Source organism: Fukomys damarensis, unplaced genomic scaffold (genome assembly GCF_012274545.1).
Source record: "Fukomys damarensis isolate Sample0158 unplaced genomic scaffold, DMR_v1.0_HiC HiC_scaffold_15, whole genome shotgun sequence".
Classification (NCBI taxonomy): domain Eukaryota; kingdom Metazoa; phylum Chordata; class Mammalia; order Rodentia; family Bathyergidae; genus Fukomys; species Fukomys damarensis.
The window spans coordinates 32,722,868-32,750,741 of NW_022900927.1; the positions used below are offsets into that span (position 1 = coordinate 32,722,868).

At 38.2% G+C, this 27,874-nt stretch overlaps 1 long non-coding RNA gene across 1 annotated transcript; it reads left to right on the plus strand.

Moving 5' to 3' along the window:
* LOC117286149 lies at window positions 1-27,874 on the plus strand. The gene is made up of 3 exons (XR_004517286.1): window positions 1-191; window positions 27,313-27,378; window positions 27,814-27,874. It is a non-coding gene; the product is annotated as an uncharacterized LOC117286149 (long non-coding RNA).

Consider the following 27,874-nt stretch of genomic DNA (forward strand, 5'->3'; position numbering starts at 1 on the left):
ATGTAAGCAGTTTTCCTGCCCTGAGGCTGTCATGCTGAGATGAATCCTATAGTAGCCACTGTGCAGACCAGCCTGAGGCTCCATGAAGACTGACAGAGACAGAGTGGCCACAGCTGATGCAGTCCCCACTGCCACTGCCCCTGGTCTAACCCTAAGCCAGCGCTGCCCCCCAAGCTCTTCCCACCACACCTGTAAGTTGAAATAAGCTAAGTCTCCCATTCTGTGGGCCCTTGTTCCAGGGACCATCTTGAAATGGAAGCATTTCCTGGATCACATACTTTGCCTAGGTGTTTGGACCTCCAGAGTAGCGGTTCTAAAAATATATCTTAGAGTATACTGTTTCCAGGAGATATCTTGAGAAAAGAAAAGTAAAACAAAAAAGAAATTTAGAATGAAATAAAATTTATTTACTGTTTTTATGCAATGCACATTAATATATTAAAAGCTTTGATAAATCTAGTAATTATGAAATACACATAATTTTGGTTACTTGAGTGTTTCATAAAACTTTTGAACATAGAGACTCCCTTATCTCAACTTCTTCTATTTTGCGGGTTGTTGTTCTTATTTCATAAAATTCTTATTAGAATATTTTGTTCCTTTAGGAACAAAGAGTGCTAAAATAAAGGAAGTTTCATCTCCTGTTTCAAGCACTCTTAATTTGGTTTACTCTTTGGAGTTATCTGAAAAAAATAATATCTATAGTAAATTCTAAAGCATAGGCATGTTGTGAGATAATCAGTGAATGACAGTGTTTCTTTCTGTTTCCTCGGAGAAATAACTTTAGCCCTTCAAAGGTAGTACCAAAACACACCTCTCAGTCTTGCCACATGTGGTGGGCCTGCCCCAAACCATGTTCCTACATAAGGAGCCCCAATAGAAACTAAACTTGGCCAAAATCTCCTTTTTGCTGGAGTCTGCTGGCTTAGACACTGACAACCATTGGATAAACTGAAAAGGTAGAAACATGCAGGGTATAAACCCTTAACATCTAGATATGAACTTCCTGAGCTCAAATCCCATTGTAGTACTTATTAATTGCTTCTTCTAGATACACCACTTGATTTCTTGTGTTTCAGTTTTCTACTTTAGAATGGGTACATAGAAGTAGCTGCAGACTAAGATTATAATGAATATTAAATAACTAATATGTGGAATAGTGTTTACAATTGCCTTGGTAAGGGTTAGACGCTCTTACATATTTATAAATATAGAAGTAGATGTAAAATTGAAGTGATAGCTGGACTCAGTTTGTACCCAAAATATCCAAATATATTTGAGGAAAAATTATTACAGTGCTGTCTTATGTTTTCTTTATGGAATGATGTCAATTTTTCATTGGTCGCTAGCCCTAGCCTCAGAAGTGATACCGCCACCACAATCTTCTTGAGTCTATTGACTTCCCGATTCTGACCTTTCAGAATCTCCAAGCCTTGGGAGGCCTAAAGAATCAGATACACTTCTCAGTCTTCCGCTGATGGATTTTTTAAACCCTAACAGAGCAAGGTGATGTCTTTCTAATGCATAATGATTTGGCTTAATAAGGGGATAGTTGGCTGAGACTGGTTATCACCATAGATAAGCCCTTATGTAAAGTTGGTAGGGTGCAAACTGGGCACCATGGAATTTCACAAAGTTGAAACTAGGGCAAAGCTCAACATGCAGGATGAGCCCGAAGAATTTACTCCGCACAGTGGTTATTAATATCTGCTAAGAAATCTGACCTTTGTTGCTGTAAACAAGAACAGATAATTATATGGTCTTTCAAAGAGAGCAACTCTGAGATCAAAACTGAGGCATTTTTCAAAAGAGATTGGAAAGTTATTTGTATTAAAATGAGACATAGAGAATTTATTTTAGTATTTGACAACTTTGGCTCTTGTCGCGAAGGATTTGATAGTTTAGGTAATGATGATAATTAGCATTCTTGTCCATAAGGGCTCTTACTCTTTTGTTTTCTAGAGGAGAAGGCTTAAAGAAATGTACATATAGCTTTTGGGAAGGACATATTTTTCCCACATTTTTGGATAGTTTTGTTCTTTCCCTAACCTCAATTGTTTACCCAAGGTGAGGGAAACTTTTGTGTCTTACAATCACCATTAAAGGCAGCCATGGACAAATAAGGTAAGGCCCCTGTAGCACTGGAAACTTTTTTTTTCCACCAGGGATTCACAAGCAGGTGAAAAAACAAACCCTCAAGGGAGGTGTCAATCCCAGTTTGTTTATAGTTACAGACTTACAAGACAGTCCAGTTGTCCCTTTCTGCTCTGGAAGATAAGAATTTTTTCAGGGAGGCAGTTCATCAGAATGACCATTTAAACAAATTCTTCTACATCTTGTTTTCCCCCATTTTAGTTGTATACATAAGGACACACGGATTGACATGTAAATAGTGCAATGTACATAAATGAAATGAGCAAAAAGGATCACTCATTTCCAAGCCAACATTCATTTTTTTCTTCAAGGTTACATCATGTCTCTTCAACTTTTTTTCCATTCTTGTCCTTTCCAGTGAAGATCAAAGTTAGTATCAAATCATTAAATAGCTATTTTCATCCATATTAAATACTCAGCAGGGTACCAGTTCTATGTTACCGTATAAATGGACCCTTAAGTTATGGCCAGCCATACATACAAATAAATTGGGAATTTTAATTTTAACTTATGAACAAAGTCTTGAGTTATAACCAGAATACTAGCCATTTGTGCTTCCAGAGGGTCTCAGATACAGATTTAACCCTTAAAGAGTTCTGGAAGGAACATTACAATATCTTTCCTGTGTGGGGTTAATTGAGAAATCCTGGGCCAATGTCTCTCTATGGACACTGAGATCTGCCAGTATACAGCCAAGAGACTTTGAAGGCTGTGTAGAGGAGCCTGAGCCTTCAATTGACCGACCTGAGTTACAACCAGCCCTCAAGAATAAACTGAGTTCATAATTCAAGGGTCCACTGTATTATTACAGAACTGGACCTTAGAAGCTTGAACCATGATATGGTGTTTGTAAGGAAATGAGGGCAAAGATCTTCAGTGGCTACAAAAGGCCAGGCAACCTATTTTGTGTTGCATGTGTGACATGAAGGGTTATAGGAGGAGAATCCCTCTAATTGGGATCAAATACAAAATTAAGTAGCACTATATTATTTAAAAAGCACAGCAAGGCTCTGAGGAAAAGCCTGTAAGTTATACACATTAATTGACAAATGAACTAATTACTATTCAAGTAGAGTGTGAAACTACTTCAAGGTGAATTTTCCAGATGATTTAGGAAGTGAAATCTGAGCAAGATTCAATAAGGTTCAATAAGAAGGTCAGTAGCAGATTTTAAGGCAGGTGGAATGAACTAGGCACCAACTGGGCCGTTGTTGAATACCTGGTATGTTTCATAAAGTGAACCTTTCCATTCCAGCTGAGATTTAGTATGAATGTGGTCAGGGATGAGGCTGGAAAGCTGACTGAGGTCAGATTGTCAATAGACTTTAAATTTCAAACCAAAGCCTTTGGGCATCTATTTTTCTGGATAATGGAAAACCAACAAAAGTTATTAAACAAATAGTTCAAAATAGTTTGCAATCAAATCTAGTGTGAGAATGAAACAGAAGACTTGCAGCTCTTCAATTTAATCATGGGTAGTAGCTTGATTGCTCGCAGCCATGGGCATTCAAAGCAAATTTCCCAGGCTTCCTTCCAGCCTGGCAGGCAATGGGGAGGAGCAGCTGGGACTGAATGGAGACTGTGTGATTTGCGTGCGCACAGACCTGGCTTCCAGTGACGTCTCAGCTGCTTTTTCTTGTTGTTAAACTCTGAGCATTTACTTAACTCTTCTGATACTCATTTTCCCCGGAGTAAAGTGAAGATCCAATATTGACCTATTAGGGGTAACTAGAAGTGATATTTGAGTTCCTGGATCATAGTGTGTACTCAGTGAAATGACAGCTGTTTCTAGTTTCATTGTAAATATCACCATTATCAGTTATCTTGCTTACAAGCTTAAAAACTGTGGCTGAATCAGTTCTGATTTATTAACCAAGCTTTTACGCCCCTCTTCCAAATGCTTATGGAACAAGATTGGATTGCAGAAGAACAAAGCCATTGTTACAGATGAATGTCAGCCCCTTCTAGGTGGGGGAATAATGGCTTGTCTCAAAGTAGGAGTGGTTTGCTATCCACAGGAAAGAGCATCTGGAAGCCGATATTTTCACTGATCCTCATATCCTGGTTTGATCTTTTCATCCCCAGGGATACAGCAAGTGGCTGACTAAACCTCAAGAAGTGAGAGTTCTCCATGGGTAAATCAGCCGGGGGGGGGTAAGAGCCCCCAGGGGCTACGTCTGCTCTGCTCTCACCTCCAGGGAGCTCTGGAGAAAGCAGCTCAAGTGCTGGCTTCAACTTCTGGACCTACAAAGCAAGTGGGCATCTGAGTATAAGCTGCATAGACTGTGAGCTGTGCAGGGTTTCTTTGGGGACTGAATGAGCCATTGTGTTGGGAAATTCTAATTTCACAAAAGCCCTTACTACACGGTGGTGGCAGCAATTATTCCCTGCTCTCCCTTCTTTTTTTCATCCTTCCGTCCCCTCCTTGATTTCTCCTTCAAGAGCCATGCTGTAGTGCAACCCACAGAAGCTGGATAGGAATGAGAAATTCTTGCTCCTTCTCACCTCCAGTAACATCAGCTATACAACTACATGGCTCCCCTCCCCTCCCCTCCCCTCCCTTCCCCTTCTCTCCTCTCCTCTCCTTTCCCAGAGGTCACAGTCAAATCAGGAAGTGTGTTAGTCACCTATAATACAGATATACCCTTACACAGTGACGCGAAGATACTCTTGACAAGGACAAAGCAGAATGAAATAGTTGAGAATGAATTAAGTCTTCTTTGGAACCTAAAGAAATGTGAAACTGAAATGGGCATTAGGGAAAAGATAAGATAGGAAAAAATCTCAAAGAAGGAAAAATAGAGAATAAAAAAGAATAAATTGTAGGAAAATATTTTAAATAAGTACTTAATTTATTAACCTGAGAATGGTACTTTTAAGTCAGCAGCTCTTATAAATTCACAATATTCTGAGAAATAGATTAGCTATATTCCTTATTCAGATATTACTACTTAAAAAGAAATTTTAAAGCTATGTATTCTGGTGTCTTGTGGGAAATTTTTACTTTGTTATTTAAAATCAGTTGCTGAAAAGAAACGAAATAGAAAAGCAACAACACCCTTTCTTTTCATTGTTGTCAAATACCACTCAGTTCTCAAGCCTGACTGAGAAAGAAGTTATAAGTGGACAGTGAGCAGAAATTAATGCCTTAATTGGCTATTAATATGTGGTCACTGCTATTTTTAGAAATTACCTGTGTTTGCATAACTGCCTCAGCAAAAGTAGAATCTATGCTGCCTGCCTCGCAAGCACAAGGTCCCAAGTTCGATCCCCAGTACCCAAAAAGTTGAATCTAGATTTCATAGCTGTGTTCTATGGGTGATAAGCTAGACTACAATGACATTTCTGGAAAGGCGCACTTACATTTGTTCTTGCTTTAAAACTCATGCTCATAAATTTGTCTGATAACCCAGTTTATCTTGGATATTTATAATTCATCCATCAGGAAACTGCTTTGACTGTAACTGTATCAAATTTGAAAATTTCTTTGATTGTGTGGTCTGCAAAATACTGGTGGTGAGGCTGCAAGTAAATTGGTTGAATTTGTCTAAAGAATGAATTTGAAAATGCATTTATCTACTCTGGGAGAAAATTAGGTATGAAAGGTACAAAAGTATATAGTTTTAAACTAAAACTGATTTCTTTAAAAATTCTATATATTTCTTCATTGATAAACTCTGATGGAGTCTCAAACTAAAAGTTCACAAGCCACATAATTGAAAAGGGTATATATTACTAATACACTCAAACTACTTGATGACTTCCCAGTTCTATTTCAAGAAGGATAAAATAACCATCAGGCATAAAATCAATAAATGATCAGCTCTGAGTGCTGTATTTATAACCCAAGAACAAAATCATTCTCCAGTCTGTCTCCCACCCTGAACTGTGAGCAACCTGTAGTCTGCTGAGTGCCCATGTGGAAAAATTTTAAGCTATGGACACAACATGTCCCTGTGGAATTTCTCTAAGAGTATAAGATGGAGTCTCCTCACCAGTGTGGATGACATCCCTTTGGGATATCACAGGGGAACCAGTCCCAAAGACCACATGAAAGACTTGATAATTGAAAACAAACACCTTGGTTCACATCCAGCCACCATCTTCCATATTTGGCTGAGTCTGAAATAGCAGCTGAGCTTCCTGTTCAATTTGGCCCCAACTCTGCCCAGATGGAGGACTCCTCTGTTTCTACTAGGACAAGCCAGGAACAAAAATTTGATCCATATAAATGTTCTTGAGATAATTTTAACAGTGGGAAAGACAGAAAGAAAGGAACTCTGTGGTCTCACAAATAAGGATTTAAGTGTAAGGATGAAGATTAACAGGGGCCACCACTGTCCTGTGTCATGGGGAGGGGAGGCAAGCCCTTGTTTACGAACAACTCACACCTTACAAATAAATGTCAGATATGGCTAAAAATATTCACCAGAAAGGAAAATTTCTTCATTAACTAAAGAAATACCACCAAGCTCCAATTCTCAGAGGATGAAAATAGAGCTTTAAAATGACAGGATATATCACATTTGCTTCTTTTTAAAAGATGAAGAGTTATTTATTTCTTTAGCACTATAGCATACCTTTTAGCAATGTGATTGAGTACAGGGTCTTAGAGCATCCTTCAGTACCTATTTCTTTTACTTAACACCCAACTGTAATAGTATTCTGGAAATAGTTACTTGCAAAGCAAAAAGAAAAAAAAAAAGGATGTGGTCCAAGTCAGGCAAATGAAAGCGGCAAGAAGTAACAGAGAACCAAATATAAAAGAAATGGATAAATCAAAATGGCATGAGAAAAAAAATTCATCCACATGTTATCAGTGTAGAGTTGCTCTATGTAGAGTAAAATAAAAAATAGTCAAGCAAAACATAAGATTTAGTGTTTATACAACCATCTGAAACCAGGAAATATGAGGCCATCATAAAAAGACAAGTAATGCATTTTAGAAATTGTTCCAACACAAAAGGTTAAATAATTTTACATTGAGTCATCTCGAAATATTAACAGTGCTAAATTCTCAGATTTTTCTGAATAAACAACAAAAAAGCAATGACATGTGATAGTTATAAAAGTAGAAACAAATATTAGACGTCCTGGTTTCGAATTCCAGCCATATACTTACTGTCCATATAGCCCTGGACAACTCACTCAACCTCTCTGCTCCTCAGGTCCTCAAAGTGGGATTGGCACATGAATTTTTCTTCTTTTATTTTTTAAAAGGATGAATATGTAATATATGATGTTTACCACAGACGAAAAAATTGACTTAATTATTGATCTTATTAGGGAATTTATATTCTCAACATTTTTTTCTTTAAAAGTAACTGTGCATCTCATGGATTTGACAAATTTCTGTTGTTTGCAAAATATGCTGCACTGATTCCAAGGTGTTTATGGAAACGGGCAAGAAAGAGCTCAGTAAAACTTGGTGGATTTGATATGCTATTTTTGGTTGTCTGATTCTAACTCAGCGCGAGCCAAATTTGAATAGAGGTACAGAACTGCTGAGGAAGTTCTGAGGAAGGCGGTAGAGAGAGGAGGCAGGCAGAGAGTGGGGTTGGAGGTGGGGTTATCCTTCTATTCCCTGGGCTAACAAAGTGGTCAGAGCACAGGATTTTGATCCATACCCTCCAGATGTAAGGTCAAACTCTGACTTTTTAGAGCTGGACCAGGTGCCTTCACCTCTTTGTGTCTTGTCTGAATAATAAGGACATGATCCTATTTGCATTTTAGAAAATCCCTCTGGAAGCAGAACAGAGACTAAATAGAGAAAAATAAGTCCCAAGACAAGAGCAACAGGTGGGGAGCCAATGTCATAGTAAGAGAGAAGGGAATGTGGAGCAAGAGTGGGACTGAGAAATGTGCAGGAGGGAGATGGGGGAAGTGGATATCAGGAGGATGTGGAGAGAAGATGAACTCTTAGGTGTCTAGAGAAGAGGGTTTAGTTCATTATTACCAAGATGGGCAATTATAGATGAGTGGGAAAAGTTATACATGCAGTTTGGGACATTCTACAGTCATACCTTGGTATTATGGCTTATATGTAGCTGTCCCCGAGTACCTAGATATTCCCTATGTAGTCATCGGTAGGGAGTTTTAGAAGTGGCTGGATCTAAGATGTGTGATACTGGTATAAAGGGTACACCACCCTGGGTGTGAGTGCTACCCACCCCAAGGCAGATAGCCTGGATGGAGTATAAGGGACAGAAAGAGAGCCACTGTCATTGCTACTTTGCTGTTTTGCTGCCTTCTGCTTGCCACACTTCACCATGGACTATTTCTCCTCTTCCATGGCCTCTGCCATGCCACCTTGCCCTGCAGCCCACAGACCATGGACTGAAACCTCTACAAACTGTGAGCCAAAATAAATCTTTCCCCTTTAATTTTGGATGTTTGATATTTTTGCCTCAGCAATCAGAAAAAGTAACCTAGACACTTGGTATCTAGGATAGGTTTGTGCTAAACCACTGCTAACATACTGCCTCTGCCCCACAGATTCCAAAATTCAAGAATGGATAAGTCCCTTATATGTAATAATGTAATATTTGTACATAATCTGTGCATGTTCTCCCATATACCTTAAATCGTCTCTAGATTGCATATAATGCCCAGTGCAAATGCTATATAAATACTTCTACTGTGTTACTTAAGCAATATGGACAAGAAAAAAAGTCAGTACATGTTTAGTTACAGCCACAACTTTTCCCCAAATATTTTAAGTCAATGGAATGTGCAGATCCAGAACCTGCACATACAGAGGGCCAACTACATGTTTGTATTTGGGGACATTCATCAGGAAATGTCTCTCTCATACAGAAGCTTGCATCTTATACCATATATAACTCTACACAAACTTTCATTTCAAAAATAATTAAGGACAAGTCAGTGATCAGGAATATCATTTCTATCACTTACTTTCTTGGCAGAGGAGATGTTTATTCAACCTCTTTCCGTTCTTCTTCATTAGCAAAATAGGAAAAACAATAGCACTGATAATATTTCTAAGAATTAAAGGACGTAATGATGCACACAAGGAATTGAAGGAGTTGCACTAGGAATGAAAGCATATAATAGTGCATACAAAGAATTAGGTCCTGCCCACCTCACCATAAATCCTCAATCCGTATCAGCTATTTAGCCGTAATAACATATAGCTCAAGGAATGTAAACTTTACATACTGCAAATATGCATCAAAAAAGAAAAGGATCATGAGATAGACAGGGGAGGAACAAAAAAGGGGTGGAAAAGGAATTAAGATGTATTGTGTACATGTCCCAACTCCCCACAAGGAATGTAAACATGGATTATACACTGTACAAATAAGGAAAATGATCTGAAAAAAATGACACAAAGTTCTAGTCATTTGTAGCTAAAATAATAAATAACTTGTCCAAACACATAGAACTAAAGAAGCCTGGGATAGTATTTGGCTTCACAGCTGCCTCTGCCTTGACAAGTGGACTTGGAGAATGAATTCTGCCACGGTGTCCTGAATGGTCTGAAGTTTCCAAATGTGTTCAAGATAAAGAAAATGACGGCTCCTGCCCCTCAAATCCTTTCCATCTAGATACCACCAGGTCAGTGATCACATTTGCCAGGAGGTCTTTGGAAAGTGGAATCCATAGTGTCAAGGGTGAGTGGACACTGGAGAGGCAAACAGCAAATGTGAGCTTTCTTTCATTGATGAAAGGAAAGAAGTAGACACCGGTGGGTGGTGGGAATTTAAGATGAGCAAAAGCAGAACCGAGAGGATGGAGCTAGCAGAAAGTATAATTAGCTGAAAGACAAAATAAATGAAGACCCAGTCCTAAAGAAGGAAGGGTGGGGATGGGACAGAGCAGAGAGAGAAGAGAAGAAAAAGGTCACCTCTCCCACCGAGGGCAGGGCAACAGGGAGGGATGGGCGCCTAGTCACTTGTACATCAAAGCAGGGTTTTGAAGGAAATAAACGTCTAACCATCCTCGATTTCTCAGCCAAGCTGGACTGTTTGCTACAATGGAGAGGAGTGGGAAGTGTAAAGAAGATATGAGTGCATTACTTCTCTGAGACACTGAGACAACTGTTGGTGGTAAAGGAGAGGATGTTGGGCTAGAATATTTAGAAATCTATAAAAGCTGAGATGGAAAGACTGAGCTCTCTTCTTTCCCGCTTCCTTCCTTCCTTCCTTCCTTCCTTCCTTCCTTCCTTCCTTGGTTCCTTCCCTCCCTCCCTCCCTCCTACCTTCCCATGTGTGCACGCATCCAAGCATGATGCCAGGGCTTTTTCACTGAGCTGCATCCCAACCCTTTTTATTTTTTAGTTTGAGACAGAGTGTCAGTCACTAAGTTGCCCAGGCTGGGCTGGAACTGCTCTTCTCCTTCCTGAGACTCCAGGAATGCTGGAAGTGTGCTGCTGTGCCAGGCTCAAAGATTGAGCTTTTAGGTACCTCTTTCTGCATTGCTGGTGACAATCAAAATTCTGAAAGACAACCCGAACACCACAACACGAATTTTGAAATTCCAGAAAAATCAAAATTTTGAAGTTTCTACAACCCCTACAGATCAAAATCCTTGAGATCACAGTCCCTCAAAATTAAAAACGTGAATGTAAAAATCCTGAAGACTAAGACCTCCCAAAGTGAATTTCCACTGAAACCAAAAAAGGCTCTATGAGAGAAATAGAAGGCCAAATTCAGGGGAAAGAATTTGTGTGATTTCAGTTGTATCTAGGATAATTATCAAATTATTCAACATGTAGTACTTCTGTCCCTTCACATTTTACATTGCCCTTGCCTTCAAAAAAGCTTTCATCAGCAAATCAAAAGAATCCAGTAAACTCAACAACCTTCTGAACATAAGAGAACAAAGGGACACTTGTGATACAGAAGTTACAAAACACAACTATTCATGGTGAGGGACTTGACTGCCTAAGAGAATGGATTCCTTAATTTACCATGAAACCTAACATAGAAAAGCTAGTGCTCACTTTACTTTGGTTAAATGTCAGTGTCAGCTTTCCACTGCTATGACAAAGTATCTGTGATAATAAATTTAAATGGAGGAAAGGCTTATTTAAGCTCACAATTTCATGGGTTTAAGTCCATGGTCACTTGATCCTGTTGCCTTGGGTCTATGGCAGCCCAATCCATCATGGTGGAGGCACGTGCTTACCTTATGTGACCAAGAAGCAAAGAGAGAGACAGGAAGGGGATAGGATCCCAATATCCCTCTCCCCTTCAAGGGCATGCTTCAGTGACCTAACTTCTTCTTCTCGCACTACAGCCTGTGTCCTTATGCTTCTACCTTTTCCCAGTATTGCCACAGGCCGGCAATCAACCATTAATATATTTACCATTGCCCTTTTGGGAAAAGTCAAGATCTAATCAATAGCAATGGTCCTTTCAAAATTGTTCCTTCTGATACATATGTATATATCTTTGGGCTGTAACCACCATCCATCTTCTTCCAAATAAATATTCAGATGAATTTGTAATTTGATTCCTGTTCAAAATTCTTAATCCCTTATTAAGAGAATTGAATTATCTCAGAAGAGAATGTTGACTACACTGAGATTTAAATCACCAGGACTTGTCTAAAGTAAGGCCTGGAACTAGGTCACTGTCAACCCAAGAGGAAGACCTCAGAAAGTAGAGTAAAAAGAAGGAGAGTTCCCCACACAAGTCAACAAGCCAGGGTCAGGGGCATCCTTCAGTGGAAGATAGTAGGATTGACAGCTGCCTCTACAGACAGTGGCAAGTGTGGAGGGCACACATAGAGTGCACACTGGGGAGCATGAGGGAGATTTGTGAAAGCATTATGAAAGGAAATCTGTGCAGCTAATGTAGGTGCTAATCAAATGACCGATTTTTAAAACTGTGGGACTAGGGGGTTGGTCACAGTTTATTCTTGCTGCTTCCATTTCCTCTCTGTACTTTAAAGTGATTCCCTGCATGCACCCAACCACTGCTCACCAGCACACAGAGTCTCTTTCTTTGGTTCTCTGTTACCTTTGATTCTCTGTTATTACCAATTTTTCTCATTTCCACTGCACACAGGCAGAATGCTGGACATCTCTATGCCTACTCGTTAATGTATAGGGCACTAAAAAGGCAGCATCTTTGTGACATTTGCATTTAAATAGGCTGTACAAGGCAGGGATCCCAGGCTTCTGATCCTGGAGGACTGAAGGAAGAGGAGGCTGGATCATATTCCTCTCTTCTTTTGTAATTTAACAAGCCTACTTGGCTACCAGCAAGGAGTTGACAGATTGCATACTGTCATCATTTAATCTTAAGACTAAAATTCAATTTTCCTTTGTCAGGATCAGAATAGAGAGCAGGGGGAATAAAACACCCCAAAGACACAAGGTGACCTGTCTCAGTGGGGTGACCTAATGCACACACCAGCTAATGATGCCCGTCTGTCAGCTGAACCCCGGGAGCCAGAGCCCGAGGGAGAGGAGAGCAAGCCTGACAGATGGCTGTGGCTTTACTGATTATAGAGCTCAGTTGGGCCAAGGCTCTATTTCATTCCCTGTACTGAGGTCTCTTCTGAACATGGGCTGTTTACTTAAAATATACTCATTCCTGTTTCTGTTCATCAGATTCTTAGGACAAAAATGAACATGGCAGCTGTTGTGTATTTTGGATTTTTCTTTTTTTGCTACTAACTATTCAATACACTTCCTGTTAAGGAAATTCATAATTCACTTTATACTATAATTACTCTTTACAAGCAATAAATCAAACAGAAGTGGCAACAGAGAGTGGACTCTAGAAAAAGAAATTCAAATAGGCATTGCCTTCAGTTAGCACTATTTCTCTGCATAAGAAATTCAGACTTTCGTATTATTCCACTAAAAAAGAAACAGCAACCAAAATTTAGCAAGCTGGTGTTTTCTAGCAAAAAAGAATGTCAACCCAGAAGCTGAGTTCTTGATTTTTCCTTCCTTAGCTTTCTCTCTAGGAGTACAGAAAAAGTGGCTGGAGGATATGTTCCCAAAGTGAGTGAACAACACCCAGCCACAGGTGAACATTTAAAACTAGAGGAAGCAAATGCTCAGTAGTGTATGAACAAAAATGTCCTGAGGAAGAAAAACAACACTGGGAAATAATCACAACCTTCTGCCACCCAAAACCTCAGGGAGGAAAAATGTCACTGCAGGCAGCAGCTGTGAATTGCAGCATACCCCAGAACTTACTCAGGCCCCCTCAGGCCAGGTCTCATGCTGTTTGGAAAAGTGACAGGGGTTATATTTTCACACCCAGCTGCTGTTTTATGACTTAGTAGTCAAGAAGTTGTGGAAGCTTCTCTAGACTTATTTAGAACTTCTGCCTGTGGTAGCTGATGGAGGAAGGGTGAGGTAGCAGGTGTTCTCAGCAAATACACGTTCTGGAACAAGTTAAGGGGTGAGGTACAGTGTGAGACATAGCCTCATTATCCACGGTGAGGCTGTATAATCCTGTTAGCCAGCTGTCTCGGTGGCCTGTTATGGCTGCTCCCTTAAGGCACTGCCTAGAAAAACAACTCTTTCATTTTTCAAGGTTGCAGAAGGAAGGGTGTGAATAGAGGAAGGAAGAAGTTTTCCGTAAGTGCCTTCTTCTACCAACTAGCACATCAGGCTTTGGTAATTTACATATAGTCAATAAAGTAGCATGGTTTACAGAGAAGAGCACTGGACAAGGAATCTAGAAATTCATACTTTAGTCTTGACTCTGCCACTGACTAGGTGATATTAGAAGAGTTACTGGTATCTCTTTATACTTCATTTCCAAACATAAAGAATTATAGCACAGAATGTCTACTATGCCCGAGAGGGAACAAATATTTTCTGGTCCTTCAATTTGTCAATTACAGGAACCTTAACTGGCAAATCAGGAGTCAACAATCTCTCTAAGCACTATCAATTCATTTAAGGATTAATGGGTCAGTGAGCTACCCCTCTGCTGGGTATCTTTCCAAAAGAATTAAAAGAATCATACCATAGTGACATACGCACACCCATGTTTATAGCAGCACAGTTTGTAATAGCTAAAACTTGGAAACGACCCAATTGCCCATCTACTGGAGACTGGATAAAGAAGATGTGGTTTTTCTATAAAATGGAATACTACTCAGCCAAAAAGAACGAGACACTAGAGATATTTGTAGCTAAATGTATGCATATTGAGACCATACTCTTAAGTGAAATATCTAGCCAGAAACATCCAACAGAAATTTCTGTGATGATGGCAGGACCTAATATCTGCACTGTTCAATACTGTTGCCATTTTTTTATCACTTAAATTGTGGCTAATATGATTTAAGGAATTAATTTTAAGTCTGTTTAATTTTAATTCATTTTAATAAGTAAACACGGGTCTTCTTTTTTTTAGACAGTATAAATATTACTATATACTAGTGCAGATAGGTAAGTAGTAGTGCTCCATGGTAAAAAGAAAAAGGATCTTTTCTTACACTTATTTCTACACTTCTGGGAAGTTGGGGTCAAAACAGCAATATGACTCAGTTTCCTTTTCTCTCAAATTAAGATGGCAAGATTTTGTTAGAATAAATATCTGAGAAACCTTTGAGAACCATGAAATGCTATGTGATGGCAAGGTATTATAAAGGGTACTTCAGTGTTCAGAGATGATTCTGATTCAGTGCAAAGTATACTGATGAATGAAAATACATAGCTAAATGAGAATATAAATTGATACGGGGAGATTGAAGATAAAGAGGAGAAACTAAAAAGTAATGCCAAAGAAAGCAAAGCGGATGAGAAGGGATGGTTCGAAACTACCGCCAAAGAGGGAGTGGTGCTCAAAGCTTTGGGGACGTGATTTTAGGGTTTAGAGTTACTCATGATGAGAGAAGAATGGGCAGATGTTAATTCTGAGTGGCAGTAAATAAGAAAATCATGTTGCCATGTTGGTGAGCTTCACATCACTATAATAAAGTACCTGAAAAAGACTACTTCCATCATACAGCTAGAGCCCTAAGTGCAAGATTTATTGGTATGGGCATTAGTCTGACCTCTGGTGATGGTAGCTCATCATATATAAGTGTCAGTACCACATTTGAAGCCAGGGGGCAGAGAAAGACTAAGAGTCTGAGGAGTCACAATTCTCTTTGAGAATGCCACCAATGACCGAAAAATCTTCCACTAGGCTCCTCCTCTTAAAGTTCCACAATGCTTCCCAATATCACCTCCTGGGGACCCAGCCTTTACATGTAACTATCATGTATCAAACTACAGAAATTGTATCCAAGCACTCTGACTTATCTGACTGCTTTCTTGAAAGGTATCTGGAGGGATTGAGACAGGAGCCAGATAGGTCAAAAGAATTGATGTCAGTCATAGCGATGTGGATCATCTAGTTTAGAAGTGATGTGAAAACACTAGACTGTTTGGGATGATAGACCACTGAATATTTAAAAACTCTGGAATTAAAATATATATTGTAGTGTAAATGAAAGCTGAATTTATAAAAATATGCTTGGATTTTATCAGAGTAAGTGAAAATAAACATCAATATGAAGACAGTTTAGCCGGGAAAGGGTGATTTTGGCCTGTCTTGGCATAATGTCTCACTCCTTTAGAGGATAAGAATACAAGAGGGAGACAAAGAAAGTTAGAGAACATCCCAAGGTCTTCTAGCACTTGCAAAAAGTAACAGTTTGTTGTCAGCCTCCTTGTCTTTTTTTCCTGTTTTACCGGGGATTAATAGGGTTTACTGCTGGAGTCTGATAAGTTCAAGTCAAAGCACTACTAGCTGTGACTTTGGGTTGGAAACATCCTAAATTTCATTATGCAATTGTAATAGTTCCTCAGAGGAGAGAGTAAAACTATTTATATATAAATTAGCATGGTTGCTAATGAGAGAAAGCACTAAAAATGTAAGCAACAACTTTTATTCAATATAATGTCTCCAACTTGTCAACAAAAAATTGAAATTCACTGGATAGTCATTAGATATTGCAACTAGAAACACTACTTTATATAGGTCAATAGTTTTTAAATTTTATTTGGGGGAGTATAGTAAATTTAAGTATCACTTTGATTCATTCATTCAGTAAATTAATTAATTTTCCCACAATTTTAAAAATTGAGTCTGAGTTATTTTGTAAAGCTTTATTAAAGTATATTTTATATGTTGCAAAGTTATTCATTCTAAGTGTAGAATGTATTTATTTTAACTAATATTGTGCTGCCAAGTGTCAAGACCTGTCCTAGGCACTGGGAATACACTGGTGAATAAGGCAGGTGAGATCTATAGTTTCAGGGTTTCTGGTGAATGAGTAAGAGACATAATAGGCAAAGCATACAATTTAAGGTCTAGAAAGCATTATTAAAGTAGAGTAAGACAATAGTGATAGGCTATTTCATTTTAAGTAGGGTTTCCAGGAACATTCACTGGAAAGAGGGCCTATTTGAATGATTTGAGGAAATTAGCCACACAACTATCTAGAATTCCAGGCATGGCATAGTGAGTACAAGGACACTGGGGCAGTAGCTTTCCTGCTGGAATGAATCCCTCTGCTTGAGGAAAACCTGGACAGGAAGTGTTACTGAAGGAAAGTAAGTCAGGAGAAACTGGGAAGAAGGAATCAAGTTAGAAAGGAGAAAGCAAAGTCTAGTTTTTGAAAATGAAGCTCATGAATTTTTTTCTGTGTGTGATGAAAAGCCTTTGGATGGACTTGAGTAGGGCAATGAAGAAATCTGGTTTACATTTTAAAGCAAACTCACAAGTAATCATTTGGAGAACACAGTCCAAGAGGTAAGGAATAAGAACAGGAGACCAGTAGGAGCAGTCTGATGAAAACAGAGGCTTAGACTAGCAATGGAGTTGGGAAGAAAGGCTAGATCATGGGTGTATATTCATGAAAAGATTCCCAATCACTGGAGATGGCATTTAAAAGAAAGAAAATGTCACATGCATGGAACTCCTCTCCCAGTGTTAAACTAGGAAGAAGGGTGAGGCAAGGGGTAACAGAGGGAGAAATGAGTGGAAGTAGAAATTATCAAAATATGTTATGTGCATGTATGAATCTGCCAAAATGAAACCCAATAATTTGTATAACCAATAAAAAAGAGTGGGGGAAAAAAAGAAAGAGAGGGATCAATAGCCTAGGATATTGGTCTGAATAACCCTAGACTGGCAGAGCCATTTGCTAAAATACTGGAGTAGCAGGCTTGTGCAGTGGGGAGGATGTGAGTCAAGAGTTCTATTTTTGAGCTTTTTATTTCAGATATGTATTGCAAGTTCAAGTGGGAATTACAAGAGTGGTCCCTTATATATACTTTTGGAAAATGCTTTATAGTAAAGGATTTAAAAGAGAGCAATAAAACTTCCGAGAAGCTGAGATTAGCAGAGCTATGAGCTTCACCACAAATGTGTTTCAGAGAATTCTATGTAACAAGAAAGCTGCAAAAACTCAAGCCTGTTTGCTGAAAAACAAGCCAGCCAGTGAGTAAGATACAAAATACACGTGGTAAAAATTTGCTTATTGTAACTAGTATAGAATTGGGGAAGGTAGTGTTAGAATTCTGATGACCTGAATAGTTGCTGGGGAAACAATCTGAGGCATTAGATATCTTGAATATAAGAATGGAACAGAATCTTAAAATAAATACCTCCTCTCTGTATTATTGGTAACAACAAGCTAGAAGATTCACAGTATGTATGCTACTATATAGGACTATTTTCCACTTAACTGAGTAGCACTTTTGACATTTTTAAAGCCATCCTGTTACAAGATCCTAAGACAAATGTTAAAACTGAGTGTCTTTTAAGAAGAAATGAGTATATTCAGTATTTGTTCATTTCTCAGTTTAGAAGTCTTAAAATAGCTGTATTTCAGAATATCTGACAAATGCCTCTGTTAGAATGAATGAGATTATATATGCATTAGGACATCAGACTTTTTTTTACCAATTTTATCACCCTGTGAAGCAAGCAATATTTAGCAATGAAGGGAGCTGGACAGGATACAGGATCCCTTTAATGCATTTCATAGATGGGTAGGGTGGGGTCAATCTCCTCCTTTTTATAATCATACAGTTAGGGAAATAATTCTTGAGTCCTCACTCTGTAAATGAACCAAAAGGCATTATTCTAATCAATCAACAGATACATCCTGACCATATGCATTAGATAAAGCATTAATCGACACTTCTAAGAACCAGAGTATTTATATAACCACTCTGCACACTTTTTTGACCATGAAAGCTTGTGTTCAATCTAAGCACTAGATTACATATACAAATATTATAAGAAAGCACATTGTGAATGATTATTGTCAAATCTATGGCTTTTACAAGAATAATCAGCTTTTCTTCTTTGCTTTGTACCTCTTGTCCAAAATATTTAATTAGCAAGTGATAAAAATGTTGGTGAATTTTAGCCTTCTAAACTCATTTTATTTTATTAGTTAGACCTCCATATCATCATCTTTAATTTCGAGAGGTTCTTTTAAAATAGATAAGATCCATTCTTCTCATTGCTTTGTCTAGAAAAAGTAATATAGAATATTTATGTAATCATTGAAACATAAGGTAATTTTTTGCCATATAGCCTAAAAACCTTGATCAGTCCACTTCCCAGAGGAAAACATAGTTAAATATATGTCAGTATAAATACAGATACACATATAGTCAACCATACACACACACACACACACACACACACACACACACGCACGCACTTATGTTTAGAAAATGTTATCATTATTATTGCTAGTAGATGAAAAAGCTACTGCTGTTTAATATGTTGATTGTAAACTCAGGCTCTGAAAAGTTATGTTGTAATAAAATGTAAGTTGATTGTGTTAGATTTTCAAGGTAGTCAATCATATCATCTTTTCCAATTTTCTCTTTTCATTTTCCATAATTATACTCATTTTGTTTTGCCTTATTTTATTAGGAGGGCCAGAAAATGTCAAATAATCATTTGATACTTGACATTGCTGTTTTAATCAAGATTGGGCATAAGAGTTTTGACATGTAATGTGCACTACAGATGATAGTTAGTAAAGATATTTGTTACAGACAGCTTATAGTAAGTTAAGGAAATTCCCTTCTATTTAAGGTTCCTAAGAGGTCATTTTCTTCCTCTGTGAATGAATTTTATCAAATGTTTTTAGCTTCCCTTGTATAATCACTTGCTTTTCCTCATTTAATTTACTGAATTACCTTGATAGATTTGCTAATGTTGAAGTGTCTTTGCATGAATTGACTTTGATTTTTGTAAATGTCCTGATAGATTTAATTTACGAAGTTTTTTCAAATAGGATTTTTTTCACTTTTTTTTAATGTTTCTGAGAAAAATGAAGTTGTTTTCTGCCTTGGGGTTTGTGGCCTTATTAGTCTCTCAGATTAAATTTTCTACCCCATTCTTTGAGTGTCAGATTTCTTCTACCTATTCAGTCCTCAGGTGAGAGCTCGTGTTGTCTGTCCCCGGTCCCTAATTTTACTGTTTATATTTCCCACCCCATCTTTCTTTTGTAATCCTCTGTTTCATTTTTATCGGGGTACACAGTACTGTTTTATTAATTTATTTGCTTGTTTATTGTATGTTTTATGCAAAAGAGGGAAGTAACATTGAATACTTAAGAACTACAACTCCACAAAGTGACATCACCATACACCATCCTAGATTTGGCACTTTCTTTGACAGCTTTTTCCTAAAATTTTTTAAAGTATGGTTTCAGTTCACCAAAGAGACAACAGAACATTTTTAGGTCTTTTCAGTTCCCAGTGACACAAGTCCCAGCTGTACCTCATCTGACTATAGTAAATATTCGTCATGTATCAACTTTTGCCAAAATGAGAAAAATAATTATATGATCACTGTAGATGCTGTTCAAGTTGAACAATTAGCTTTGTGCTAAGCAACTTTCATAAATCATGTTTCAAAAGTATAAATTGCATATATTTCACTCTAAGTAAGATGAATCTGATATTAAGACCTCAAATAGTCCTGAATTGAGGTTCTTTGAATAGAAAATTCACAGTTAATACACATCAGGAAACCAGTTTGCTCAGGCAAGGGAACATTTATAGCAGATCTCTTCTCTGAATTCATGTGTGTTGAAAAAGGCAATGATTATGGCTGAAGGCTTTCCCACATTCATTACTTTTACAAGTTTCTGTCCAGTATGAATCTAAATTACATCATGGGAAAGCTAGTTTCATGACTCCTTTGGAATCACTGTGGTCCTGAATATGGAAAGTTAATTAATCTACAGTTTAAAGCACAATGGTCAAGAACTGTATGTGAAAGTTCTTTGTGAACTTTAAAATCTTATATAAATGCAAAACTTTATTACACATAGTATTAGCTTACACCATGAACTTATTATGGGAAAGAATTATGTCTTCTTTCTCTTTTTACCAGTTTCAATTCCTGGCACGACATAAAGATTATAAGTGTTTTTGAATGAATAAATATTGGAAGGAGTAAAGTGGTACCTAAAACAAAAAGAATGTTTAGGAAGAATCACTAAGACAAAGGAAGCATTTGTGTCCTAAATTCTTGGCCACTCAACTGAATCTTGGCAGTAGCAAAGTGAGCCAGATAGAGACAATCTGACTGAGAGACTGGGAGGCCCTATATGGTTTAAAGAGAGTCAAAGGACAGTCAGAGGAGACCAAAGTATTCAGCTATGAAGGGAAGTTCCTAAGTTGTTTGGGATTCATGAGGTCCAACAGCAGGTTGTGGGTTAAGGACCTGTCTCTAAAAATTAATAGGAGAGAAAAACTGAATCTAGTACCAAAGAACTCACTAGTGGCCAGCAAACTGACACAGCTATACAAGTTACGAAGCTGGTTGTCAAAATTACAATATCACAGGGCAGATGTATTATAAACCTGTTGCATGAGTTAGAAGGTGACAGACGTATTGTGAATGTGTCCATGCCCTAGAAAGGCTGGAAATAGTGGCAACCAAGAAGCACCTTCACAGAGAAGTGGAATGAGAATACTGGATGGAACCCAGGGCCTCCTGTTAAGGACTATGTAAGAAGGGCAAGGGCAGTTTTGGGGATCCTCACTGGATTCACAGTCTATGGATCCTGTTTGAATTATCAGAGTCATCCAAAAAATGGGAACTAGAGAATGAGAATCTCCTGTTTTGTTGTATTATCAATGACCATCAAGTAAAGAACTGGTATATCCTGTCCCTCTGACTCAAGTATAACTCAGAAGTTCCTGAATCGTCTGGAATTCCAAATCTCTCAGTAATTACTCAAATGCCATACTTCTGAAGAAACACATACAAAGCAGTGATTTTAAAAAAAAAATTCAAACCAACCCTGAGCCTAGTAAGACAACTGAACTTATTTATAACAGTTACAGGGACTCATTTTTTGAATGACTTTCCTGTGTCGCTTGATTTATGACACATAAAAAGGAAAGAATTCTCAATGCCAATTGCGACGGGAACTCCATATGACATGGTAGCAACTGCTCCTTTCTTCTTGGCCTGTGCATGTGCACATAGAGAAAAAGCAGCTGCATTATTTGTCATCCAGTATTAGACAGTAAGGGCTTCTTCTGGGGAGGATGGCAGAGCAAACATTTCCCACTTTGGAGATGAATGTCTCGCATTAGTTTTGATGTGTACGTGGATAAATGATTTTGGATTGCCTAAGGATTTCTGGATTGCCTAAGGATTTCCCTACTGATGGGAAGCCATTATGTTTTGAGAACACTCAATATCACAGATATCTTCCCTCAATACCAATGCATTTGTGCTCTGTTGCAGTGATGACAAAAGATAATGCTTACCAAATAAATGTGTGAAAGGTCACTTATAATACCAATGCACAGTTGATCTGTACCAAGACCTGCTCTCCTGGAATCCTTTGTCCCTAGTTATTCATCAGAATTGAATTACCAGCAGGCACTTCTTGCTGAAAGGTGCCATCACTGGCTAATTTTAAGAGTACAAGGACTCCCAGGTTCATCTAAGAAAGCCATCCTACACAAAATACCTAGAGTAGCTCCAAGGTTCTTACATACAAATTGGGGAAAAGAGTGTGCGGTGGTCACGAGAGATCTAGGACCCTAGAGCTACTCTTTCCTTCCATTCTTGGCAAACAAAGCAAATGCAGCAAGTGTCTGTGATAAAATCACAGCAGCGAGAACAGTTCCTTCTCACCCTTTTTAGGAAACCTTAGGATCGTGACTAGAGAACTCTTTTGAGGCTTCTGGTGGGAGAAATGAAAGGATCTGTTACTTTGTAATAGTAGGAAGTGCCTGAGGTGCACAGATAGGATGGGCCTGTGTTAGTCTTATGTCTTACCTCCAGCCATCCAAAGAATTACCTCCCAAACATACGTGTGCTCTCTCATTTCCTAATGTTTGCTTCCAAACTAAATGCTGTGCTGTCATCATCCTGAAGTTCCACCTGTCTAAACCTTACCAATTCTTCAGTACAGCTTTCTGTAACATCTTGCTCTTTCTCTCTCTGAACACCACAACCTAATGTGCTCTCTTCCTTTTTGTGAATAACTCAAAGTCTTATCATCTAGTACTTCCATGTAATGACTTAGGGGATCATGTGTCCACATATTCATCTAGTCGTTGAGAGACTGGCGTGGGGGTGGGGAAGAGTGCATTGGGCTAAGAATTATTGGGCTAAGCTCTTATTTCTGTTTGGCCACTAAGATCTTCGTAAATTTATTTAATGTCACCAGTTAACGCCTCTTGAAAATGAGATAATTGTGCTACATAGTATTTTTTCCTTCTGTGAACTTTAGAATACCATGAATTATGTTTATTGCCAGCAAGGAATGCATTTATTCATTTAGCATTGTTGCTGTAACCTCTACTGTTTAATATTAATCACTTATAAAACAAATGCTTAAAAATAGCACCCACTTTGTACCTGACACTATTTCCATTCAAGCATAGGTTTCAATATTCCCTCTTTGCCCAGTATTATGTGTTCATGTGGTAAAGAAATAAAATATGGTTGTGATAATATACAAAAAGACTCTAAAGAATATAAGTTCTTAAACTGGAAATTTTGTATTTTTCATTAGTACATGTTTGGAGTACATAATGATTACATTTATTTTGGGAGTCAATGTACATAACACATCTTAATTCTTTTCACCCGCCCTTTTTTTTTTTTTTTTACTTTTTTCTCATTAAGTTTATTGGTACATTTAAAGCAAACAATGCAGTTACACTATCATTGGGACCTTGTACCTTTACATGATAGGTCTTGGTTCTTATTTTTTCTCCATACCCCTGCCCTCCCTTCACCCCCTCTACCCTTCCCTATTTTGCAAAGACTTTGGTTCCATTTTTTCCTTTTTTTCACATTTTTTCTTTTCCCTTATTTCCTTTCCCTCTCCTTCCCACTTCCCCTTTAGCTATTTTCTTCCTATTTCACACTTACCTCTCTTCTCACTGTCCCCATGGTTTTGAATGTTAAGGGAGGTAAGACATGAATTGTCAGGGAAGAGCGAGACACATTATTTCAAAGGAAGAAATGAGCCAGTTATGTGTTGCGAACAGACAGACAGGATAAAAAAAAGTGAAGGCAGGCGACTTTGACAAACATCTTGGAATGTCAGATGGTGGTCAGATTTAATGAGACAGGCAACAGAGAGTACCTTGAATAAGGAAAGTGAACTCTATCTTAGGGATTACAGAGCCCTGTAACAACACAGAGTAACTCTAGCAGTGACAGAAACTCAGGAGGGAAGATGAGATTGCAAGTACCAAGCTGGCAAAATCGACCAAGAGAAGACCATGAGAGAGAAGCAAATGCCAGGAGAGTAACTCCCAACAGGCTGTGAGGGTCTAGGGGTGTGAACAGGTGACTTGCAAAATGAACCACAGAGCAACCAGTCACTGGACAAGTCCTGGACTAAAATATGTTTCAGAAACAGTAATACAAACAGTTAAAATGCATTTTTTTTTCCTACGAGATTGAAACTCCAAGAAGTAGACATTTTTCCCATAGCATTTTTCAGAACTAGTGTTTCATGGCATATGTATTTTAAAAAGTTCTCAGATAAGGAGAAAAGTTTAACATATTGCAAAAATGAAAGAGATGAACTTTTAAGTCCAGCATGATGGAAAATGTGCACATTCTACCTAAGATAGGTAAGTAGATACATCGATTGAAAGCTGTGTGGGTAGTGTGTCTCCCCTTTGACCTGGGGTAATGACATTGATACTGATTTATAAGGCTTCAGAGGTAGTAGGAACACAATTGCAAATATCATGTTCCTGATGTGAATATGCTTGGGTGAATTTCCTACTCCACAAGAAGGTCTATCAGGTGCTTTACGGTCTGAGCACACACACACAATCCAGCACCATCCAGTGCTACTTTCCTTGCTTGCTGTCTTTGTTCCAGTCCCTCTTCACTACAGGAAGGCTTCAAGTTACATTAATTTCAGAGCCCTGTGTCACTGTGTCCCTATTTAGAACACAATAACTAGTCACTCCCAACTATCACTCAAGATGAAACTCAGATGCTTCTTTTTCCAAGTAACCTTACTTCCCCCTGCCAGTCCCTTATAGGCAATCACACTGCTCCTGAATTCCCATACTATGTTATTGCAGAGGCTGCTATGGATATCCATACTGGCACATAGGAGGCACCCCAAAACAACTCACCTGATCATTTAATGCAACACCTCAGACAAGTTACCCTAGAAAAGCAGTGAAATGAGGCTCTGCACTTTCCCAACAAGGAGCTTTGCTCTGCCAAGTATATGGTGTTGGCTTCCACCGAAAAAATCTGGGGAGTTTTCTTCTTTATGCTTCTTAAGGATCAAGGTCCTTTGACTAAATATAAAATTTGAAAGATGTACTATAAGGATAAAGGAAAAGTTGTGATACAAACAATACCCCAAAATACTGATAGATTGATTGATTCCTTCATTAATTAGCAGGTATGTTCCATGAAACCAAGAACTTTTGTTCTATTAGTTCACTGTAGCAGCTAAGTCTCCACCCAGGAATGAACCCAGCTGAAGAGACTGAGTGTCTTGAGTTTGCAGCTCTGAGTTTGCAGGGACGGTCTGCATATGATGACTGTAGAAGGTATCATGGACCATCCCACTCCAGAGCTGCCTTGTGACTACATGCAGGTCAAATCCTGCCAGGTCTACATCCACCCCTTACAGAGATGTTGGTCCCAAAGGCCTTTGTTAATGAACTCTCCATCTGATTCATTTCTTAGGGACCCTGAGTGAAGGCATGGATGAATAAGCAAATTAATAGATTAATAAATTTTTGTGCAAATCTTTCATTGTCCTGAGTGCTGACGTCAGATGAGCAATGTCTCCCCTCTTCAGAAGCTTCCATTCTCAAGAGGGGGGACATGAAGAATCATAACTTCACATAGTGACAAAAGCAAGGAACACAACCAGATGATATGACAGGGATTGAAGGTACAGGGTTCTTCAAATAATTGGTCAGAAAAGGCCTCTCTGCCTAAGTGTTATTTGACCTGAGACTTGAATTAAAAACATGGAGCATATAAAGATCCACTTATAGTGTTTAAAGAAAAGGCACACTTAATGCAAAGGCCCTGGGACAGGAATGAGCAGAGGGAGAGATATTCATTTAGGAGGAGAGAATAAGTATTTTACAGAGTATAGAAGCAATGACAAACTATTCATATGGATTTCAGTCATAGAGATTTTGATTAAGCCAATGTGCAATGTCTGTTTCATAAACACATTTCACATGTATTACTTATATCAACTCTTAATTAAAATAATTGAGATCATGGTACATAATTGTGGTTAACTTTGATGAAGTGCTGGATTATATGAACCAAATGTAATTCAGCTATTGACCAGACTATTATCAGATGGATGGTTATAATGCACTTTGGCTGTATACAAGTAATATCATTTATCTTAATTGAGGTTTTGCAGTAGGTTAAGATTGGTGTTTCTGAAAAGTGCCTTAAGTGCAGATGACCCATCTTGTTTGAGAAAAAGATCCCTACAATTCTTAGATACCAAATTGTTAAGTCTCCCTTGAAAATACCACACTCCGCTGCCTTAGCCACAGAATCTGTGTGAGCAGCAATTCTGCCATTCCAGATGCATATGCAGAGGCTCATGACAGTTCATATATTCTGTTTCCTGCTCCCATATATTCATGACCTTCCAAGCACTCTATCTAAATATAATCCTTTCACTTCTAGTCCCTGAGCTTCTAACCCATCCCATACTGTGCAATCTATATGTATAGCACTGCTTTCATCCTGCTGCCTGACCTTATTATCTTTTTCCTGTCAAATAATTATTGCATCATCAGAAGAAAAATGAGAAGCTGCAGTACAGCCTAGAGAAGAAAACAGAGTAAGGATATTTTCAGCACTGCAAAAAAGTTGCATTAAAACTGTTCTTCAACACTCCCCTTAGAAATGTTTATGCTGTAATAGTACTGCCCAATAGAAAAGAATATAGGTCACACGTGCAATTTAACATATTGTAACAGAGTAATTTTAAAAGCAAAAAGAAACTATCAAAATTAATTTTAATAACATATTCTGCTTAACCCAATTTTTCTGAAATGGAATTATTTTAACATTCATTCCAAATCATAAAACATTCCTGAGAAAATTCAAAATGCAGGGACTATTTTATGCTTTTTTATGCTTACAGTACCTCATAACACTGCAAGGTACTACATGCCTCTCAGGACCTGTACTAGATAACCTTCACTCTGTAGTCCTGAAGAGCATTTTGAATGGTAGAGAATTGCTATGGAGTCAATATTTACATTTTAAGAAATATTTAGCGTGAAATTACTTAGAGGATTAATTAATGTATTGATTGACCATATTATTCATTGAGCAAATATTTATAGAGCTCTTAAATATGCTGTGCAAGGTAAGATGTTTTTAGACCTTCTGAAGGTTACCGGGAACAGTTAGTTCATAATATTTTTTGCAAAACAGGTATCAGTTTTGCCTCCTATTAGTATAATAATCTTCCTTAACAATAGAAGATATGTTCTAAGTCCCCCAAAATATGACTGAAACCATGGACAATTTTGAATACTATATATGTTGTGTTTTTTCCTATACATACACATGATAAAATTTAATTTATAAATCATACCTAGCAGGAGACCAATATTAAAATAGAGCAACTATAACATTGTACTATAGTAAAAGTTATGTAAGTATGCTCTTTCTCATTCTCAAGATACCTTACAGTAGTGCATCCTGCCCGTGACGGTGAGATGACACACTGCCTACTGAGATGAATGCGGTGAGTGACACAGGCGTTGCAATGCACATTAGACTACTGCATGAGCCTTACTTGAACCCAGTGCTGGAACCCTGCAACAGTGAGTTGTGCTAACACCGACAGCTGCAAGTGACTAATGGACAGGCGACAGAAAAAGGATGACCCCCGTCCTAAGTGAGACGGGTCAGTCTGCACAAGATTTCAGCATGCTACTTAGAATGGTACACAATTGAAAACTTAAGAATTTCTTTTCACTTCTAGAATTTTCTGTTTAATATTTTCAGACCACTGTGGTCTGTGGATACCTGAGTCATTGGAAAGTGGCATTGCTATTGAAGGGTGAGCTACTGTGCACTGATGTCATACAATTTAGTCTCCATAGTTCTTCTTTTGTGTAGAAAGTAGGCAACAGAGCTCCAAATGAGGTAGACTTATTTGTTTTGTTTCGTTTTACAGGGCATATCTCGAGAGCAGAAAAAGAAAAAATTCTATGTGCTGAAACTCTAGGAGAAACTGT